The sequence below is a fragment of the Rhipicephalus microplus genome, chromosome 3 (assembly GCF_043290135.1).
Source record: "Rhipicephalus microplus isolate Deutch F79 chromosome 3, USDA_Rmic, whole genome shotgun sequence".
Taxonomy (NCBI): Eukaryota; Metazoa; Arthropoda; class Arachnida; order Ixodida; family Ixodidae; genus Rhipicephalus; species Rhipicephalus microplus.
The window spans coordinates 75,001,289-75,022,851 of NC_134702.1; the positions used below are offsets into that span (position 1 = coordinate 75,001,289).

General features: G+C 46.6%; 1 long non-coding RNA gene across 1 annotated transcript in view; it reads right to left on the reverse strand.

The window, feature by feature from the left end:
- Nucleotides 1–5,865: 5,865 nt before the first annotated feature.
- Nucleotides 5,866–21,563, reverse strand: part of LOC142803237 (uncharacterized) — a 61,705-nt gene continuing 46,007 nt past the window's right edge. Inside the window, exon 3 of the long non-coding RNA XR_012894019.1 lies at nucleotides 5,866–6,052. This is a non-coding gene — a long non-coding RNA (uncharacterized LOC142803237). The remainder of the gene's footprint in view (nucleotides 6,053–21,563) is intronic.

Consider the following 21,563-nt stretch of genomic DNA (forward strand, 5'->3'; position numbering starts at 1 on the left):
TGAATGCGGAGAAAAAATCTACAGCTACACTAACTCTTTTTTGATGAACTAAATGGCTACAATAGGCAACAGTTAAACCCAAACAACGTTAACGCGAATACTCAACCGCGATACCCCGCAGGGCTCAGTTTTGTCTGCTCTACTTTTTTAACTTTGGGATGCGCAAGCTTGGCCTATAGTCAGAGGAGGAATCCGAGCTAAGTAAAGCGATATACGCGGAAGACATAACGTTATGGGCTTCCGAAGGCTTCATCAGCGACAAACAAGACAACCTTAACAAAGCCATCGACAAAGTGAAAAAAGCTTTAACAAATGCAGGCTGTGATGCACACCAAAAAAATTGAAACTTTTGCAGGTTAAAAACCAAATATTCAACAAATGTGGGACGCCCTCAAATACACGTCACTATTTCCTGCCAACCTATAAGAGAGGTGAAAAAGCTACGAGTCCTCGGCCTGAGGATCCAAATCAATGGTAGAGTAGATTGCGCGATAGAAACATTCCGAAAAACGACGAAAAATGTAGCTCGTGTGATACATAGGGTAACGTGGAAAATAAAAGGCTTCATAGAAGAGGAATGTCTGTGCCTTGTACAGGAGTTTGTCATAAGTAGAACCACGTACAGTCTATCTTTCCAAAAGTTAACCCATACTGAAACAGCAAAAATCGACTCAATCATAAGAAGGGCATTTAAAGTAGCGATTGGAGTGCCCACCAATGCTAGCACCGGAAACGTTGAGGCACTAGTACTTTAAAATACCTTTCCAGAACTCGCGTCTGCCGTAGTGATATCTGTAAAGGAAAGAATAAATTTGATGGACAAAGGCAGAGCTCTACTCAAGCAGGTTGGCTACCGGTTACGACCTCAACACGCCAAGAGGAGACATACCTACTACCGCACCACATTAGGGCCGAAATCATGGCGGCCCCCATCTCTAAGAATATGAGCGCTAAGTATTACCCAGACAGGCAGCAAGCCAGAGCAAGAACACTAGAAAGCAATAGTTACACCAATCTTGCGCCCAGCGGTACTACAACTAGAGCAGCGTCGATGAAAACCCCGTCAGTTAGCACGGCCGTAACAGTGGTGGTTGCTTTGGTGATCAGACGCGCTGAACAAAAAGAAGACTGAGCCTTTATGATTACCGACTGTCAATCAACTTGCCGTATGTTTAAGGCTGGGGCCATTCCAAGGGCAGCTATGTGAATTCTAGTGACGCAACCACAAAATGAGCATGCAATACTTTGGCGTCGCGCGCATACAGGACATGAGGGCAATTAAAAGGCGATCGGCTTGCTCGTGAACTAAGCATCCGAGCACCGGTCGCAACTCTCGAGGAACCCCAATAACTACACGTGACGTTCACGAAAACCAAAGAGGAGAACAAAAAAGATACAGACATCCCCATTCAGGTCTCACCGAAGAACAGGCGCGAGATTGGCGTCGAGTACGGAACACGTACCCACACATACAAGGAAACTACCACATAAATGTCACAATATACGCACGAAGTAGCGCGTAATGTGGCGAACGGCCAACTCTCACCCATATTATGTGGGAATGTGAATCACGGTCCCAAAACGTCAATTCTCCTCTTTTAGGGACAACATCTCGTCTATAGTGAACTAGAATCTAGTTCACTATAATCTCGACCGAGGCTGTGGGAGACCTGGCTTGCTAGCAAGGCTAGAGAAAGCCAGCTGGCTTTGGTCGACCAGGCCTAGTGAGCCGCAAAGATCAGTGGAGCGCTGGACTTAAGACCCACCCACTTGCCCAGATGGATGGACCGATTGGGAATAACTTTATTTATACGTCCTGTACGGGGTGTAGCTACTTACCTGGCTAATTCCACGCCGGGACTGGGAGGTCAAGCCTCCTAGTCCTGTCATCGGCGTACTGAACATCAACGACTTGGGGGATATGGTCGTGAGACTTAGTCATCCCCGTACACCGTTCCTGGGAAATGCCATGGCCTAGCGACCCACACTCTCATAGCATATGCTCAAGCGTGCATACTTCTTTCTTGCATACCTTGCAAACAGCGTTCATATCTTTTACATCGTACCATTCTTTTGCCTGTGCCGGTGAGTAATCAGAGTGTGTCTGTAATTTTCTAAGTGTGACCGAATTTGCTCTGTTCACTCTGCTGTGAGGGGGTGCAAACTCTCTTCTACCCAGGTATTAATGCTTAGTAGTTTCATTATAAGTCATAGGCGTATCCCGTTGTAGGTTTTTGAATCCAGCAGAGTCAAAGCCATGAGTAAAAGCGGCCCGGTTCTTAAGTTCGTGGCCAACTCTGTTGGCCGATTCATTTGGATTCATGGAAATGTCGTCGAGTGATTCAAAGTGCGCTGGAAACCAATATATGTAATGTGTATCAATGGCCTGTTTACCTATAATAATTCGAACTGCTTGTGGTGCGATCCTGCCCCTGCTGAAGGCTCTAATGGCTGGTTTTGAGTCGCTGTATATCTCGGTGTATTGATCATCCGTAAGGGCCAACGCGATGGCAGCCTGTTCAACGATTTCTGGTTTAGAAGTTTAAACCGTGGCGCATTTGGTACTCCTGCCCTGGTGGTCAACTGCTATCGCGGCAAACCTTTTCGGTCTTTAGATGAGGCTGAGTCGACAAAGGAAGCCCCCTGCCTTTATAAAGCCTTAGCCTGGGCTACTCCTTCTGGGAATGGTTAAGGTTTGGTGCATATTTCTTGGCAACGGGGCAATGATGACGCTCTCAGGAATGTCCTGTGGTATCTTGGTGTACGTCTCCTGGTCGATGAAAGCGTTGGTCATGATTCTGTCAGGGATCGATATACCCGTGCAATGTGTACAGTCTTGCTATTTGTGACCTTTATTGAGCCTACGCAATTTGTCTAGTCGTGTTGTGTACCCCGAATGTGAGCAATTTCGGATTGCTTGTGTGAAGCGAGAAACCCAGTGCACTCTTGATGACTTTCTTGATCACTGCGTCGAGCTTCTTTAATTGGGTTTGGGTCCAGTTATACATGGAAGCCGCATATGAAATATCAGATAGCACGAAAGAGTTGATCAACCTGATAAGACTGTCTTCTTTCATGCGTTTTTGTCTCCCTTCAAGTAGTCTGATTATCCAATATGCCTTCTCTGTCTTAAAGATGATTTTCTTGAGTGCCATATGATTCCTGCCATTAGCACCAATAAAAAGTAGAGTACCCTCATCGTGTCGCCTCAGGGTATATTAACCCTGTGTTCGGTCATTATATGCACGTCACTTTCGAATAGAGGCTTCCAGCCCTTAGGTCTCCCCCTTTTTCATTTCGGTAAAGTGATAACTCTGATTTGTGCGGGGCGCACTTGAGACCATTGGGCCTCAAGTATTCCTCCACTGTCTGCGCCGCTTCTGTAAGAGCATCTCATGCCTGTCCTTTACTACCACCAGTACATCATATAGTAAGGTCATCAGCATAGATGGTGTGGTGAATGTGCCTGATATTGCTCAGTTTCCTGGACAGGCTAAGGATGCACCAATTGAAGAGGACGGGATAGATCATCGAGCCTTGAGGGGTTCCATAATCACCGAGTTGAAGCACATCTGAGTTGGTGTCTCCTATTCTTAACCTTGATGTACGTGCTCCTAAGAAAGAGCTTATGTCATTATACATTTTCGATCCAAGTCCATTTCCTCTATTGTTTGAAGGATGTATTTGTGCCTGATGTTGTCGAATGCTTTCTCCATGTCTAGTCCGATGATGTCTTTGTTATCTCTAGAGTACCCGTCCAGAATGTGGTGTTTAATGTGCTTCATAGCATCCTGAGTAGATAGTGAGGAGCTGATGCATTGCTTATTGTGGATGTATATATTCTTGTTCTCTAAGAAATCCCTCAACCTGTTGAGCATTGCATGCTCGGCAACCTTTCCTACACATGATGCTAGCGATATTGCCTGCAAGTTCTACGGACTTGGAGGTTTAACCGGCTTCGCTATTAGTAAGACTTGAGAAAGTTTCCATTCGTCTGGAACTTCTACCGAATTTCGTGCTTCGTTAATAAAATCAGTCAGTGATTCAATAGAGGGCTCGTCGAGATTTCTGAGTGACTTGTTGGTCACGCCATCTGGGCCAGGGGCAGACATTCTGTTTAACTCACTCAGCACCCTTCTCAATTCAGAAAAAAAGAAGGATCGATGGAGCTGTGGCTGATGGGTTTCCTGGTATTCTGATTGTGGAAATTGTTCTTGCTCCTTTGCGACTGGTAGGTATTTGTTCATGAGTTGCTTAGTAACTGTTTCAATGTCTTGATATTGAAGTGCTATGTGTATTGCCCGGGCAAGGCAGTGTCTCTGCTTGGACTTGGTGCCTTGCTCATCTAAGAGGTGGTCAATGAGTTTCCATGCCTTGCCATTCCTGATCTGCCCGTCAATCTTTTCACAGAATTCATCCCACTGTTGCTTTCGTAGGTTAGTGCAGTGCTGTGTGATTTGTTTATTTAGTTCTGCTATTTTCTTCCTTAGTTCATGATTTAGTATGAGTCCACCATTTCTTATATATGGCGTACTTTGTATTATGTAGGCTAGTTTAGAATGCATGTCCTCCCCGTTAGCTTTAGTGAGTTTCCGGAGGCGGCCTTGATATCATTCCTGGTTGATTCGCACCACCTTTGAGGCTTGGTTTGACAGCACTTAGTGCGCTTTGCGTTATAATTCTGCGAAAAACATCCAAATACACAACCTCGAATTCTCGAGTGCGGCCTTGCTGAGCCTCCAGCTTAACCTCGAGAACATACTGATCACTGGCGAAGTTATGACCGGTATTTGTCCGTATCACATGCTCTACGTTCTTGACAATGGTTAGGTTGAGTGTGGTGTCTCTACAGACATAATTACGGATTCTTGTGGTATACCCTTTATTCTTAATCAAGACCAGGTCTTGTTCGTCCACATGACGCCATAGAGTCCTGCCTTTGGGGTTTGTCGCAGTATAACCCCACAGTTCATGAGTAGCATTGAAGTCCCCTAATATCATTATGGGCCGCAGGAACCTTTTGGTCATCATATGAGGTCGTCCTACTTATGCGAAAGAACTTTTTGGTACGCTCAGTGAACTTCGTTTACGTCTTGAGTCTACCACATTTGTATTGACGCAAATATACATATTCCTATAGACTACATTTCTGCAGCATTCACTACTATGAATTGCCATTTAAATGCACTGTTTTTCATCATAATGTTGGCTACTCCAGAAAGAAAAAATAATTCAATGCGAGTACAAGAGGTAGTGCGCATGGTGAATGCACACGGTGCGTTGCGCGAATGCGCAGTTATACTGGCTCGAAGGCACCCTAGTGATATGAAGCTTTTCAGGCGCCTCTCTTTCTGTTTTTTATGAGTGCTTTCCACTTCGGCCTACATTGTTCACGACGCCTGAGTGAAGCCAGCGAATGTTCCTGCTCATCGACTGAGGTCAATCAAGGTAGACTTTTGTCAGTGAACAGGACATTTGCTGGTTAGAAGAAATAAAGCCAGACAGAAAAAAAATTCTCTTCTGACCGTGCTAGTTTAACCCCATTGTTTATTATTATCTGAGTAATGAAATGTTAGCTCTAAGTTGCCTGAATAATAAGACTAGATACAAGCTCAGCGAATTCTTGTTAATTTTCACCGACATTTTTGCTGCTGACAAAGTTTATTGTTTTCAACCTTGACAGCTCAACTACGCAGTCTCGCATAGTTCGCAACAGAAACTCTTCAAGGATTTTCTATAAGAGAACCATTGACAAAATAAAAACAGGCATAACTAAAGGTCGTAATACGAAGACTTTCGAACCGCAATGGCAAGCTTAATAACTGATGGCGATATGACTTTCTGAAAGAGAACGCAGCTATAATGTTCGCCAGAAACTTAGTTCTTTTATTTTGATTCGAGAAATTCGAAACTATGAACGGCGGGTAGTGCTTTCTCGATCAATGCAAGTTCCAGTTTTTGGCCAGCTGTTTGTTCTGTCGACCCAATCACACGTACAATTACCATCAATTGGGCATCCAGAAAAGGAATGATTTCGGTAGAGAGTACATCTCTGAAAAAAATAGGACATGGCATCAAATTATGTTCCAATTGAAAAAAGCACAACTTTTTGCTAGAGAGAAGAAATAAATGCGACAACAAATTGAATGTAATCGAATGAAGGCAAACAGCTTGATTGGCATCTCACCAGGTTTGATAATTTTGCGCTAACAAGCGCACTGCGTAGATGGAGCGTTCGCGATCACGGCTGCCTAAAATTTACAATGCTACGTGCCGCAGAAATGGCTGAAATTTCAAGATAAACGCTGCTCTCCCTGCCTTTCGCAGGTGCTCTTCCAGAAAATAAGGATAGGACTTTCACGTCAGTGCTGTGACGTTGGTCCACGTGAATGACTGCACTCTGGCAATGCCAGCAGTAGCACGCGATACGGTAGAAATTATTTAACACAACATGTGTGGTTTATGTATTTTATTTCTTGAGTAGAACATTAAAACCTAATATAAATAATTAGATGTGATAAGACAAAGTGCATGCCTTTTTTTCCGTTTTCCCCTTTGAATTCCAACAAGATGTGAGGCTAATATGCCTGCGTTTTGCATTCGTTCATAACCCCGTGGTTAGCGCATCAAGCATACGCCTGTCTTGCAGAAGAAATAAATGGTTCTGCGCATTAGAGCACTTATTATGTTAATATATTCTAACTTGCTCGGTGGAGACATCTATATCTCGGTGGAGACGATATATATTGCCCTACACTCAGAAGTCGGCCAGCCAAACAACATCCTCAAGCGCAGACACACACCGATATAAAACTCACTACAATTGATGGCACGTCATACCAACCGTGGATGAAGTCCGTGTGCTAGGTTTTCGGAGAGACAGTTCACCACATTGAAACCGGAGTGCCTAACACGATTCACCTCATTCGGCGCATTACCACTAAACGCAAAGACATGGAAGAGGCTAGCATCATCCGTCTAATTCAATCATTTGTTTTAAGCCACATCACCTATACGGCGGCATACCACCGATGGTTCACTGAAGGAAAGTCAAAACTCAACAGCCTAAGTAAGAGAAGCTACAAATAAACACTAGGTTTGCCTCAAGACACCAGCACCAAATTTCTCCTTCAACTTGGTTTACACGATACTCTTGAGGAACTTATCAAGGCCCAACAAAATGACTAAGCCAGGCCACGAGGTTCTACGTAATCCAGGTATTTCTTACCACATTCAACACGGATACAAACAGGACATACCACACACTATCCGTGCCAAGTTCATAGTACAACGCATAGAAAGAAACATGCACCTTGAACACAACAAAGGCAGACGTGTCAGTAGAGCCAGAGCCATGTCAAAGATGTTTGGACGCAACCATTTGGCAGTCTTTGTCGCCGCAGCACGCTACCGGGAACGTCACCACTTCGTGGCTGCTGTCGTAGACCACACACAACAATGCAAAAGCTGCGCGTCAATCATCACACGAAACGTAGAAACGGCAGAGGAAGTGGCTATCGCGATGACCATAGCCCACAATAACGCCTAATGTGTAATCAGCGACTCACAAACATCCGTTTGAAACTACGCCAGCGGCAGAATCTACCCCGAGGCATTGCGGATTCTTAGTACAGGCAAACTTCACGAGGCGGGAAAATACGCGTTCATTCTGTAATTCCCTGCCCACACACCAATAGGTAACCTGGAGGACACTCCGAGTGAAGTGGCGCACAACGTGGCTCGAGGTCTTACGTGCCGAGTCACGTCAGACGAAGCGGTCACTTAAACGAACTTTTCTGTGCCGGTGTGGGAATGGGACAATAGGCTCACTAAATTTGGGACATAACACTATTGACTGCAAAGGCGGGAGTACCATCCGTCTCATACCAAGCTAAATCGAGCCCAGTCCGTTCAATGTCGGCAGCTACAAACACGCACATACATGAACCCAGTCATCGTGCACCACATATATTGCGACGTCTATAGTTATAATATATGCCAGTGCTATACCACCAGAGCCACTCTTTACCATATCCTATGGGAATGTCCAGCGCTAGCGAGAAATTCTGCGGTCGAGGCCTCCAATAAACACTTTCGGGCACGTTGGCGGAATTCGCTGCTTGGTTCGGGCCTGGACAAGCAACTTTGAAGAATCCAGCGGGCCAATAGGCAGAGTAGACTCTGCCGGGAGATACGGTCCCTCCCTGAGCTCCTAGGTGGGAGCCCCGCGCAGCAACCTGCCGGAAATAATAAAGGCAACCTCTCTTTCTCTCAGCCAGCGTTTCCAAATCGTTCCGCAGAAACAGGCAGTAGACCACAAAAACCGGTAGTGAACGAAACAAAGCAGCTCACGAGCTTGAGGTTTGGGCTTGTTCGGGCACGTCAAGCGTCCGTGACCTCTTTGTCGTATGCCGGAGAGGGTAGGGAAAAGATTTGGCTTGCGAAGGCTACGCGGGGAAGCGGCAAGGGTTTCGTGGTCGCATCCTGTTATCCTTGTTTCGCGCCGCTTAAAAAATGTTTTCTCAGCTCGTAATGAACCGATTGAAAAAAATTTTGTGCCATTATCCTGCTCATCGACACAGAACTACTTCCACAGTCTAACTAAAACTTTTTATGGGGCCTGGTGAGTGACCCTTTAGATTTTTAGCCAAAGCGGCCGCTGGAGCTAGCCAAGTTAAGTGATGTTCATGTCATTTGTCACTTCAACGCACACTATGCGCAGGAGCCGAACACGTGAAGTTCGGGTCAACCCCGAACAGACTTTCACTCCAGTAGTAGGAGGACAAAACATTTATTGGTAATCGATGAAACTTTTTAGAGGTTTCATTGACTGCGGGAGGCGACGACTCTGTGCCTAGAGCCCCTTCTCTGTGGCTGCTGCCTCTACCCATCCCCTTATCAGGACCTGCTCGTCCAGGCTAGACCTGAGAGTATTGGTGGCGGAAATTCGCAAGCGCCATGGGATGCATTGATGATTATAGTTGGACCGCCCCATAATATGCCGAAAATGTAATTCTAGGTGACTTGGCGCTGCTCGAACAGAGGATTAGACAAGTGTGGTTTAAAAGAAGCCTGTATGAGGTAGCATCCAAATGATCTTCCGCCGGTTTGTAACGAATTGTAGTAAGGGGATTAGAGTTGTGCGGCCAGTGTAAAATGTTGACGATAGCTTCGTCTTGAGATAACCGCGCCAACACAGGCGAATGTGCACTGTACGGAGCCGCGGACACAGACCTCTATGACACACTTTAAAGGGGCCCTGCAGCACTTCATAATATAGTCATGGAATTGACTCAGTAAAGCAGGTGATTGTCTCACAAATTCATCACTGCAAAACAATTCAGGATCTGTCTATTACGATCGGAGTTAAAAATTTTCTCGCACGCTGCAACTGCATTCTCTCTTCTCTCGTCCTGATAAAAGCACTGAAGCTAAGCAAGGAGGGATGGCACAGGGGAAAAAAACGTATCCATGCCTTGTCACCTTCAGCTTTTTCTCTCCTTTTTTTGCTGCAATAGCTGTAAATGTCTAGGAGAAATAGAAAACTACAAAAAACTTTGCATCATATTCCGGAATGGAACCCTGATTGGAGGCGAAGCAGCAGCGGTTCGGAAGGCATTGACCCGGTTAAAAAGGGCGTTGATGCGGATATGGAATAACGGTTTCAAGCGATACTCGGTGCAGCGTTTACACGAGTATATGCTTCTTTGAAACGCAAAAACACAGGAGGCGGAATGCGTTGAAGACGCTTGCGTTCGGCTTCCAGGCTCACGTCTCGTCACTGTTACCCGCGCACCGGCTGTATTCTCGAACGCCATCGGCGTTCCTGACTCGCTCCTCGTCAGTGTCGCTTGTCACTAGGTTTTCCATTGCCGACGCTTGCGTTCGGCCTCCCTGACTCGAGCATCGTCGGTGTTGACATCGCCATTCGAGAACGCGATCAGAATCGCTTGCCCTCGCAACGCCGGCGACAGCCGGAAAAGGTACGCGCACACTGTCGGCAAGAATGCCGCGACGGCATGCTGGCCGCGACGCATGCCGTGACGGCGCGTAGAACCTCAGCAACAATATAGAAAAGAAAGACCTTGCCGCGGTCGCTGAGCAGAACACGTGGAGCTTCATGGCGTAAAAATATGTTACGCAAAAAAAATCGGCTACTTTAATGGCTGTACCAGCGTGCAGTGAGGCTGTTTCCGCGTAACGAGTAAGGTGGTCAACAGCCGTTACAATCCAACAATTTACATTGAAGGTCACGGGAAGGGGGCCGTAAAAGTCTATCCCGACGACTGCAAATGGCGAAACGGGACAAGGAAGAGGTTGGAGAAAGCCAGAAGGAGCAGTAGTGGGTTGTTTCCGCCGTTGACATAAGGCACACGAAGAAACATATTTGGCAATGGCAGAGGAGAGGCCAGGCCAGGTGAACCAACTGTGTATTTTGTCGTACATTTTGTGATAGCCGAGATTCCCAGCAGCAGGATCATCGTGGAATGTCTAAAGAACCTGACGATGCAGACAACGTGGTATAACGGGGACCCATTTGTTTCCTTCAACGTGGTAAATATAGCAATGTAAAACACAATCGTGAAGCTTGAATTGTTTCAGTTGTTGGCGAAGTTGGGTGTTCGGAGGAGTGGCTGTGCCTTCTAAGCGTGATATTATGGAGCGGCAGTAAGGGTCAACGCGTTGATGCGACACAAGGGTAGAAGGGCGGCCGGATCTTAACCAACTGAGACCTGTGATGGGTAATGCTGCAGTGGATATTAGTGACGATGGGCTATTACGGTTGAGTAGAGGGCAGCGAGAGAGAGCATCAGCATCTTGGTGCTTCTTACCAGACCTGTAGACGACATCAAAGTTGTGCTCTTGTAAACGAAGCACCCAACGGCCAAGATGGCCCGATAAGTTCTTTAGCGACGAAAGCCAGCACAATGCATTGTGGTCGGTGACGACTGTAAAGTGGCGGCGGTAGAGGTATGGATGAAACTTTTGTACCGTGCATAGAACACCAAGGATCTTGTTCGGTTATTGTGTATTTTTCTCGACAGCAGTCAAAGCACGACTGGCGTAAGCGATGACACGTTCGCGTCCGGTGTTGTCACGCTGCAGTAGAATAGCACCGAGACTATCACCACTGGCGTCAGGGTGAAGAATGGTGGGTGCACCTGGATCAAAGTGACATAGTACCGGGTCGGATGTCAGAGCTTGACTCAACGCCGCGAAAGCCTTTTCACAGTCTTCGGACCAGACGAATGCCGTGTTAATTGCGAGCAGTTGATGGAGCGGAGAGGCAAGCCTTGCGAAATCGCGTATGATGCGCGGAAAGTAGGATGCCAAGCCGAGAAAAGTGCTCAGGTCTTTTTGACGCAACAAACGAGGAAACTCGAGGACGGCGGCAAGCTTTTCGGGATCTGGTCGAATACCGTCTTTGCTGACTAAGTGCCCTACAACCTGGATCGTCTTGCTTGCAAAGGTGCATTTTTTCGCATTCAGCTGTAAACCAGCTTTTGCAAGGCAGCCTAGGACTTCTTCGAGACGTTGCAGATGTTGCGAAAAAGTAGACGAAAACACTATGATGTCGTCGAGGTAGCATAAGCAGGTTTTCCACTTCAGCAATGCATTTGGGCGTTTTCCACTTCAGCACTGCAAAGTGCATTGGGGAGTTTTCCGAGTAGGAATTCAGAACATTGCAGGCGGGTGGCAGAGGCGACACGGAACGGCGATTCGGAGATGGTGAGCGGCGGCGAGACTCACGGGAGTTCACAGGTAGACCACTACTGTAAGATCGAGATAGCAACGCTGAAAAGAAGACAAGTAAGGCGCGCGCTGGTAGTTCGTGAGGAGGAGGAGGACAAAAACTTTATTTATCCCAAGAGGGAAGGGTGTGGTGGTGGAGTGTCAGAGGAGTCTACCCAGCATAGGTCTGCGCCACCCTCTTGGCCCAATCCAAGATCTGGTCCTGCACCTCGGGCGCCGAGCTGCACATAGCAGCCTCCCACTGCTCCTTACTAATATTGTGTAGATATTTAGGTGAGTGGACTGAAGCGTCCACGTTCCCCTGGAGTGTAGCGCGTTGCTCGTCATGTTGGCGCCTTAGACAAAAGCGAGATATATGACCCCTATAGCTGCAATAATAACAGATTGGGCGTTGAGGACGTGGTAAGGCGTAATACGGCTGTGGGGGCATCGGTAGTGACACTGACGCCACAGGTACATGGCTACCTGGTGTAGCCGCGGGGATAGTGGTGGGTGCTGAGAGCGCTGCGACTTCTGCGTACCTTGGTACCTGACGAGGTCTGAATTCGGCGAAACAAGGTGGACGTGACGCAGATGCAATCTCTGACCTAATGATATCCCGCAAGTTGGTTGGAGCTGAGGTTAAAGTAGATGGTGGGGCGAAGGAAGAGCAGTGCCCATGAAGCTCCTCACGAACGATGTCGCGGACCAGGGCATGGATGTTGAGGGCCACAGGAAGACGAATGTCCGAGGCATCACGGCAAAGACGAAGAGACTGAAGTTTTTCCAGTCTCTGGCAAATGGTGATGACATCTTGAGTCGTGGTAGGGTTTTGCGACGCAAGGGCGTTGAATGTGGCGGTACTGATGCCTTTGATAATATGACGTATTTGGTCGCTTTGAGGCATAGCTGAATTTGCACGCTTGCACAAGGCAAGAACATCCTCAATGTACAAGGTGTATAACTCACCCGCCACCTGAATGCGTTCAGCAAGCTTCTTCGTTGCTGCTTTAGCGCGAACACTGGTGGAACCGAAAATCTGACGGAGCTGCTGCGCGAACGTGTCCCAGTCGGGAAAATCTTTAGGTGGTTGCAAAATTAGGTTTTGGCAACATCAGTTAGGTAGAAAGGGACCATACGTAACTTGTGAAGAGTATCCCACCTGTTCAACTCACTGACGAGGTGGTAGGTCGTAGCCATTCTTCAACGTCATCCCCTTTGAGACCCGAGAATACTGGCGGATCACGCTGGTGGCTGTGGATGGCCAGGGTCGATGGCGGAGGCTGCACTGGGCCGGTGGTGTTGGATGGACCAGGATTGTCTTGCACTGCCATGGCAGGTGGAGGTAGATGACGACCCGAGCGGAGCTCCAGTGGTAACGTGCGAAAGGACTTGGGGATCGAGAAGCACCTTCCACCACTAATGAGGAAGAGCTTTATTCGAGACGAGCTCGAGCTGGCACACACTGATGATGATATCTACAGATGAGGAAATTATACAAATGATGATGACACGTTTATTTGATAAAAAGTCAGTGACTGCGCTTACCGACTATATATATATATATATATATATATATATATATATATATATATATATATATATATATATATATATATATATATATATATATATATATATATATATATATATGGGTGGTGTACGCGGAGTGAGGCGGCATGTCTCAGCCCGCACGGCACACGTTGGCGCACCGTGCGAACACGAAGCGAATTGTACGAGTTCGTGAAAGCTGTTACGAGTTCAGAACACGGCTCACGCATCACGTCGTAGTTGTCCACCGCCGCCGGTTTCCGTAACAAGTATCGCAAAAATAAGAAGAGGACACAATGAGATTCGAGCCCGGGTTCGCTGCATGTCAGCCCAGTACTCTACCATTCAGCCACGCCATCATTCTTTAGGAGCGAAGCTCATTATAGCGGCACCCGTTCGTCCCTCGTAGTCGTAGTAGTAGTGTGTAACCAGTCTTACATTTTGACCTACAAGGTGGTGTTGGTGGGAGATTTGTTCTGAACGTTTTTGAAAACTGGAAAAATTCGCAGCGTGCGCGTTAACTAAAAGCCGAATTCTCCTGTCTCTCATTCCCCCTTAGCAGCCATTGGCATGTACATTAAGCGCTATCTGACAAGAAAGGGTTGCTACGTTATACTCGCTGGGCGTAACCTCCTTGGTTTTAGAAAGGTTTAGCGAGCGTTGAGCCGCAGTGCCATGAATACAGTGAACTAGTATATACCATGAATTTGATGTGGTTAAATGTGGGAAGTAGACACGAAGCGCAAGCCGTAAGAAAGTGTGCGTGTGCCTCCTCTCGTTCCGTCCTTGGAATGTACGTTTGATGGCGGTGCTTCTATATGAGGAATATATGATGAAAAGATGCGAGATGATAGTACTTAGAGTGTTGAATTGGTGGACAAACGGACACACATACAGATGCATGGATGGACGCACGGATGGCTGCACGGGCGGATGGACGCATGAACGGACGCAGGAGCGGATCCATTGACGAACGCAGGGACGGACGCACAGATAGACGTGCGGACGCAGGAATAGACGAACGCATGGACAGACGGAAGCAAGAACGAATGGACGGACGGATGCTTTGCCCGACTCTCCATCATATATTCCATGGATATGCTGCCATTTTTTTCTTTAATGCTGAGCCACTCTGGAGCTTCGAACTCGTTTTGAAACAGACTTTGGGCAGGCTTTATTTTGGGAAAAGAATCGCGTTACTTGCGTAATAAAACGTTTGAGAACATCAAAAGAACAAACAGGCGTCACACAACGCAAATTGCATAACGAGTTGGTCGTCCAATGCTCCAATCAATTAGAGAAAGACTTGTTCTTGATCACCTATTAACTTTGATGCATACCCCCTTTAGCATAATTATCACCGTAGCCATTGCATAAAAAAATCAACGATAATCCTGGCAAGGGTGCGGCGGATACGATGCTTCTCACGAGAATGACGAAAGATAACCTAGGAATGATGGCCTACTGCACAAAAATATAATTATTTATAGCGTAGTGGGTACCAAGCGAATGTCCTTGTAGCAGTCACCGAAAGAGTGTTTAGAAAAGGCTCTGAAAGGTGGCACTTCCAGTTTTCGCTGTGACTGTGCTGCGCGTTCCGTGCAGGCTTGGCGGTATCTCACCCCTGAACACTAGATATGTCCGAACGCACCTGCATATGTATCTCTAGGCGTGAAATTTGAAGGGATTAACACAATTAGTGTAGGTATCAGTGGCCGGCGAGTTGTTGCGTACTACACTACTGCGTACAGATACATGTAGTCAAATTGTGCTATCTTGAGGAATATCAGGAGGAACACAAAATTTATATTTACTGAATGATTATCTGCTCACAAGACGCCATGACAGTGAATACCTTCGCGGTGTGATTAGGCCGTTAACGCTAAGCTGCAGAAAATGTCACAGATTGACTTCGTTTTTCATCACAATTCACACACTGTAAAAAAAAAAAAACAGTGAGCAAATCTGAACTTGTTTAAAGACAAAAGAATGGAACTTAAATTCGCTTGTGAGTAACCATGTTCGGATCATTTGCAGTTTCCTATTATATATGCTTCGTCTCAGTAAAGCATTTTTTCTGGCAGTTTATTCCGCATTCAGTGAAAACGGCGTTGAAATTTGTGTCGGCGCTTCCGAATGTTGTTTCATGAGAAATATTGTCATGGTGATGCTTGACATTGAAGAAAAAGAAAAACAATGAAACTTGTGCACATATTCCGAGCAATACTTTCCAGCTATTCAAAATTTCAGGACAATAGTTTTCACCGCATTGCAGCTCTCTACTACGCAAAAGTTATGATGGTTCATGGCACAGTGGGTACCCTGCAAGTGTGAAAGGCTTGAAACGCCGTTCTTCTAGCTTTCGCTGTGATAGTCATGCGTGTTCTGCGCAGGCTTGGCGGTTTTAAATGCAAAGAATTTTTTAGCGAATTTAAGCGACCTTAGGCGTATCTATCTATCTATCTATCTATCTATCTATCTATCTATCTATCTATCTATCTATCTATCTATCTATCTTTCTATCTATCTATCTATCTATCTATCTATCTATCCGCCCACGACCTTTAGCTCACCTGGCCATTTGGATAATGGTATCAATACCAAACTTGGTGTGGCATAACATGACTGTATGAAAAATATATTTGACTAGTCATAACATGAAAATCGGGAGATGTATGTCATGAATGTCATTATTTACATTCAATAGTCTTGCTTCTGCTGCGGCGGTTTTGTTCACATGACAAACTTCAAAATCGGTATGGTATGAAATGACTGCATGACAAACATAAGAAAGAGATCCTAACTTGGCAATTCCGACATGCATCTCATGTAAGTTACGACTACACGCTACGCTCATGATGCGCTCGTGGCGTTTCTCTAGCTTCATTTGTGCCAAACTTGGTATTACGTGACGTGAATGTACGAAAAAGGTATATGACTAGTACAAACATGATAATCATGACAAGGATGTCATGTAAGAACATGACTAATGCCACGTTCATGATGCGCTCGTGGCCGTATCGCTTGCTTTGAACATATCAAATTTGGTATCACGTGACGTGAATAGACGACGGAGGTAAACGACACATCCAAACATGATAATCATGACATATGGATGTCTTATAAAACATGACTGCATGCTACGCTTATAGCGTGCTCGTGGCCGTATCGCTAGCTCCACGTATACCGAATTTCGTATAACGTGACATGAATAGACGGCGAAAATGAATGACTCGTTCAAACATGATGATCCTGACATCGAAGTCACGAATGTCATTATTTACGTCGGCCGTATTACGTACAGAATCTGCTATTTTTTATGTAGAGTAGCGTCCGCTTAGTAGCAAACACAGCTCAGCGTATTCACCCTTAACTTGAGCACCAGTGCAGCCGGCGTGGCCTCGCATTGAATAGAAGCCGCGTAGGCGGACATGAGCTTGCCGCTCTTGTTGTACTCTTTTAGTTAGGTGCCGAATAACGAACGGCATAGACGTGGCGTCCTCCTACGCACGGACTAAAATCTTATTTGTAGGGAGGCCAGTGACAAAACATACCCGTGACAGCTGCGCAGTGCAGGAGTGCTTACGATTGGCTTGTAAGAGTGGGCACAACAAGAAAAAAGAAGAAAAAGAATTGGCCCCATATCTGCATGTTTTACTGCAATTGTCTTCGAAACACAATACTGTTGAGTCTAAAGAGAATTGCGAAAACGTTTATTTGATGTTCTGCGTTACAGTTGCCTTTCTGTGCACAGCGTTGTATTTTCAGCACAGCGTGATGAACGCCATGGTCCTTAGAATTACTTTTGTATGCCTTCTCTAGCGTAAAAACACACAGACGGAATATTGACGTTTTGTTATTGTGTTTCAGATATGCGCTGTAATTGCTTTTTAATTCATATTCGCACCAGTACAAATGCTTCAACTTGAGCATTATTGGTGGCGCTGTGGATGGCGTTCGATTTTGGCCGTTTCGGGGATCACTTTGGAGGACAAACATATAGAAAAACCAAAATGTTTGCGTTTAGGTAGCCCAAGAAAGATTATCGCCTTTAAATAAAGCACACCATATCGATGGAGTGCATGGTGATGAGTGGGGCGAAGCATCCGTCAGTCCGTCTGCGCTGCCGTCCATCTGTTTGTTCTTGCTTCGGTCCATCCGTGCGTCCATCTGAGTGACGATCCGTCCGTTCGTTCGTGCACTGCGTCCGTCTATGTTTCCGTCCGTCCGTGCATCCGTTTGTTCGTGCGTGCGTCTGTCCATTGATTCCGCTCGTGCGTCTGTCCAGCCATGCATCTGTCTGTCTCGCCGTCCGCGCGTGTGTCCATCTGTCCGTCTATCTTCTAAATACTTCAAGTACCGCCTTCTCGCATCTTTTAATCATGTAGAAGTACCGTCGTCCAGCATACATTCCAAGGGCTAAACGAGAGGTGGCACGACTGGACTAGAACAGCGGCACGCGCGCACTTTCTTACGGTCTGCGCTTCATGGTCTAGTTCCCACCTTTCCCTTCCTCTAGTTCACGGCTGTATACTAGTTCACTATATTTGTGGCACTGCAGCTTAACGATCGCCCAACCTTGCTGAAACAAAGGTGGTTACGCCAAGCGAGCTTAACATGGCAACCCAACATTTTCTGTTCAGATAGTGCTCAAAATGCGTCACTTTGATGCTAGTTTTTTTTAATAAGCATCAAATTCAAGGCAAATGTTATTGCAGATTAAGTTACCGCTACTCGTCTTTGTAGAATATTTATTCAGAAACAACTATCTTTTTATTTATCATTAACGTGCGTGGGTTTCCTCCTCAATTCGAATAAACGCACGCGTGCCGCGCCTCTAGTCCGGCTGTGGAGGTGGCTACGTACTACAACGACGCACTACGACTACTACGACGACGACTACTACTTCTACTACTACACACATCACGAACGCACGACTCACGGCTTAAGGAGCTTCGCGCCTCTAAGGAAAGAGCCGCCGCCGCTGTCTCGCTAGCTCTGCCGCTCGGAGCCGGCACCATCTAACTTGTTTTGTAGCGTTAGCTACACTGGCCTCGTTGAACCAATTTTGCGTGGCACTGGTCTGCGCATGTGCAATGATACTCCGCCGCCGCTGCGTGCGGCTCGCCGCCGGTGTGCGCGCAATTCGATGTGCTCAGCAGACGTTCAGTGGTGTCACGCACCGGAGCCGGCACCTTCCTCGCACCCGGCCGTGGCCGCGCGCCACTCGCCGCCGCCGGTTTGCGCTTTTATCTAAGGACCTTAGCATCAACTTGCACACACGTGCTCAGTGGTGGGCGCAAGAGCAGAAACTTGTTTTATCTAAGGCCCTTAGCATCAACTTACACACACGTGCTCAGCGAAGGGCGCAAGGTTGGAAACTTGTTTTATCTAAGGACCTTAGCATCAACTTACACACACGTGCTCAGCGGTGGGCGCAAGAGCGGAAACTTGTTTTATCTAAGGACTTTACCATCAAGTTGCACACACGTGCTCAGCGGTGGACGCAAGTGCAGAAACTTGTTTTATCTAAGGCCCTTAGCATCAGCTTACACACACGTGCTCAGCGAATGGCGCAAGGTTGGAAACTTGTTTTATCTATGGACCTTAGCATCAACTTACAGACACGTGTTCAGCGGTGGGCGCAAAAGCGGAAACTTGTTTAACTGAGGACCTTAACATCAACTTACACACACGTGCTCAGCGGTGGGCGCAAGTGCGGAAACTTGTTTTATCTAAGGCCCTTAGCATCAACTTACACACACGTGCTCAGCGGTGGGCGCAAAAGCGGAAACTTGTTTTATCTAAGGACCTTAGCGTCAAATGACACACACGTACTCAGCGGTGGGCGCAAGTGCGGAAACTTGTTTTATTTAAGGAACTCAGCATCAACGTACACACACGTGCTCAGCGGTGGGCGCAAGAGCGGAAACTTGTTTTATCTAAGGACCTTAGCATCAACTTACACCCACGTGCTCAGCGGCGGGCGCAAGAACGGAAAAAAAGAAAAAAAAAACTGTAGAGAGTGAAGCGCCACCCCGCCAACGCCGTTTCCGTCGCCATCAGCTGACGCAGACCACATATTTCAGGGAGGCCTGTCGTGGCATTTGTACGTCGGCATTTCGTTCCGATGTCTTGTGATGGTAGTTTCTAAATTGCTCGGCGGTGCCAACCATGTGTGCTTGTTTTGTGCAGGCAGCTTGACCGTGTTCAAAATGGCTATTAACTGAGCTCTGCGCTGCATATACTGGAAGCGCACTCTTTTCGTGAAGATCTTCGGCCTCGAGCGTACTGCACTGTGCTTTGTGCGTGCTACACGCACGCTACGTTGTTGACGCAGTCAGGAAACTGAACTGGAAGTAATGCTTCTGTGTTATCTTTGCTCGGGTGCTTGCGGGTGTTCTGCATTGTGCATCGCGGGAAAAATTCAATTGACAAAAGAAGGACAATAGGTGCGCATATATAACAACGTTGTGATGTGCCTGATGCACGTGGGAAAATTACTGTGAGGGCTTTATGTACAGTGCCGTCCACTCTTGGTGCGAACACGGCGCACAACTGCCGCACTCCGCGGGACGCCAGCGCACACTGTGCGGATGCGCATCGAAGGTAATCAGAGCATGCACACCGGCGTTGCCTGATCGCTTGTGATGCGCTCAAGCACCCTGCTTGCTTTGCTGGGAAGCACGCCCAACTACCAGAATGCCAGTTGTTGATGAAGATAAAGATGTACGCCCAGAAGTTAACGCCTTGACCCCATCGGTTGTGACAAAACAGGGACATGGGGCTGAACGATTTAGCATGTTCTTGAGCTGGAAGTAACTCTTCTATGCCTTAGCATTTCTTTTAAGAATTATTCGTCGATTTAAGGGTGACGTTGAGCAAAATAATGCAGTCGAACGTCTTTCAACAGCCAGAGAGACTGTGCTTCGTGCAGCAAGATTCCTTTCCTGAAGAGATAATTGCCCTTGAACACATGAGACCTGTTTCCAAGCGAAGCCCACTTTTAAAGCTGGCTCCATTTCTCGATGGGAAAGCCCTCCTTTTGTCGGCCGCCGCTTGCGCAGAAGGGATGTGCCTAAACATAAAAAACATCCTTTCATCATTCTAGGCCAGCACCACGTTACCACGCTTCTCATACGTCACTACCATCAACAAGTACAACATCACGGCAGACATTTCACGGAAAGAGCAGTAAGATAAGCCGGGTTTCGGATTACTGCTGGGGAGGGACGCATCGCATTCATCATAAAAAGATGTGTCTTGTGCAAAAGACTGAGAGGCTAACCACAGGAACAGAAGATAGCTGTTCTGCCGAAGCACCAACTGACTACCACGACCTACTGTACTCCTAACCTGCCCAGCTGGCGGCGGTCTGCGGAGCTGCCTGCGTCGGCTTGGATTCCGAACTTCACCGCCTAGGGGGCGCTCGAGTTACCCTAGCTGAGCGCCGGTGATTGCATGGGAATGCATGGGTTGCCGCCGGTTAGAGAAGAGTTTCACCACGCATTGAGTAAATGTGCGGGCTATCTTGAATCATCTTAATCCATGTCACTTTGAGAAGCTTCTTTTGCATTTTAGTTGACATTTGAGTGCTTTAGTTTTCAAATATAATCGCAAGTTATGTACAAACACATGTATCAGCGTGCAAAACAAGAAATAATGACGATGGAGACAGGTTGTAAAAAGCGTTGGCCACCAAATGTTTATTTAACTCATGATACCAGCTATATGTGTATACAATGGTAGACTTGTTGCTGTTGGATTACACTCAGCTGGCTTGCATTTACTGTCTGGGCAAGGAAGGGCAAGGACTATGACACTTGACAGTGTTCACGGCATCCGGCGCGCTTAGAAAACAAAACAATACAGATAATTTTGCGCATAAATATCTTCGTCTCAAATGGCAAATGTACATCGCAGGTACATGACTAATCAATGAAAGACACTCTGCAACTGCTTTCAAACAAAACAGCACTTAAAATTACTTATTCAACGCTAATTCTTTACACAATGGGTATGTTTCAAAACCTATTTGCATACGTTGAACCTAGTTGCAACCTAGTTTACATGAGTGCACATATGGTTTCCATATGTGCACTCATGTCATCTTTCTTTTTTCTAATAAACAGTTGTGAGTATAGCACATTGCAGTTTACTTTCTTGAGGTTGTCGGTTTATTTTTTTTTTCGCCAATATGCGTTTGAGCCTGTCACGCACCACCAACCCACCCAGCAACTTACTCTTTTAGAGACACGTGGTCCTTCACAACACAGAAA